Source organism: Odocoileus virginianus, unplaced genomic scaffold (assembly GCF_023699985.2).
Source record: "Odocoileus virginianus isolate 20LAN1187 ecotype Illinois unplaced genomic scaffold, Ovbor_1.2 Unplaced_Contig_177, whole genome shotgun sequence".
Taxonomy (NCBI): Eukaryota; Metazoa; Chordata; class Mammalia; order Artiodactyla; family Cervidae; genus Odocoileus; species Odocoileus virginianus.
Genome location: NW_027224494.1, coordinates 1,512 through 3,120, shown reverse-complemented (window position 1 = coordinate 3,120; position 1,609 = coordinate 1,512). Strand labels below are relative to the sequence as shown.

The 1,609-nt window shown below is 36.1% G+C and overlaps 1 pseudogene; it reads left to right on the top strand.

The window, feature by feature from the left end:
* The first annotated feature begins 246 nt into the window (after positions 1–246).
* LOC110122694 (olfactory receptor 4A15-like) lies at positions 247–1,161 on the top strand (annotated as a pseudogene).
* Positions 1,162–1,609: the final 448 nt, after the last annotated feature.

Below are 1,609 nucleotides of genomic sequence, written 5' to 3'. Positions count from 1 at the left end.
AATGTGTCCTTTTCACATTTATATTTCTTAATCACTTGCCTTGCCATTAGTCTATATGATTTTTGAGATTAGCAATGATCTTTTAATTACCCTTGTATTATAATATCTTGAAGTGCTGGAACATGATAACCATACTCCCTATTGGTTCAATAAGTGAACACATTATTTTTTAGAAAGTCACTAGCAATAATTATATTTAGAGCTAATTCTGTCCTGATCTCTGGAATAAGACATACAGAAGAATCTATGGAACAAGGGAGCAATGTAACTGAGTTTTTTCTCTTGGGGCTCGCTCAGAGTGTCCAGGGTTAGAAAATATTATCATCTTCTTGCTTATCTACATTGTGACAATGGTGGGAAACCTACTCATTGTCATGACTGTTTTATTCAGCCCAACCTTGGATTCCCCTGTGTACTTCTTTATGACTTATCATTTATGGATGCTGTTTATTCTACTACAGTCACCCCTGTGATTATTAACTTACTTTATGAGAAGAAAACCATTTCCTTCCAAGCTTGCATGACCCAACTTTTTATAGGGCACTTTGTTGGTGGTGCTGAGATTTTACTCCTGGTGGTCATGGCCTATGACCGCTATGTGGCCATCTGCAAACCCTTGCATTATTTGACAATCATGAATCAGTGAGTGTGTGTTCTCCTGCTTCTGTTGGTCTGGGTTGCTGGTTTTTTACATGCTGTAGTTCAACTTCTCTTTGCAAACTTCCCTTCTGTGGCCCCAATGTCATTGACCACTACATCTGTGACATGTACCCCTTGTTAAAACTGGCCTGCACTTACACCTACATTATTGGCCTCACAGTGGTTGCCAGTGATGGGACAATCTATGTGTTTATGTTTACCCTCTTACTCAGCCCCTATGGGGTCATTCTGCACTCCCTGAAGAATGTTATCAAGAAGGGAGGCACAGTCTTATCCACCTATGGCTCCCACATTACTGTAGTGGTCCTCTTCTTTATACCTTGCATTTTTTTGTATGTTTGACCTCCTTCCACTTTACCTATTGATAAGTCCTTAGCAATGTTTTACACCATAATCACCCCTATGTTGAACCCTCTAATCTCTACTCTGAGAAATGGAGAGATGAAAAATGCCATGAGAAAGCTCTGGACTGAAAAAAGCAGTGAGGAAGTCAGGAAATGATCACCTATTTTTAGTGAGAAGTTGCTCTTTGCAGGAAAGCTATGCGTGTTTTTTTAACTACATTATATTTCTCCTCAGGTTTATTAACTGGGTCATGACATAAACATTTATTAGGTGAATGGTTCCAATGACCAATATAATTTTAAGATTTTCATAATTTCCTAAGTAAAATTCTGTATCTTGTCTTAAATATATTTTTAAGATTTTACATTTTCTCATGAAAATATATATTGTTTTAGGGTGTAAAATATCTTTGTTGAGGCTATCAATTTATATTCTATGTGTTGAGTTAAGCTACCATTAATACTATGAATTTATTTTAGTTAGTGACTGTTTTTCACTGGTCAATTGCACTGTCTGAATAAACCTTATGCTCTGATTTTTATTACTATTGTTATAAAATGGAATTTCTTATATTATCTCAATCTTCCCAAACATTATAGCATTC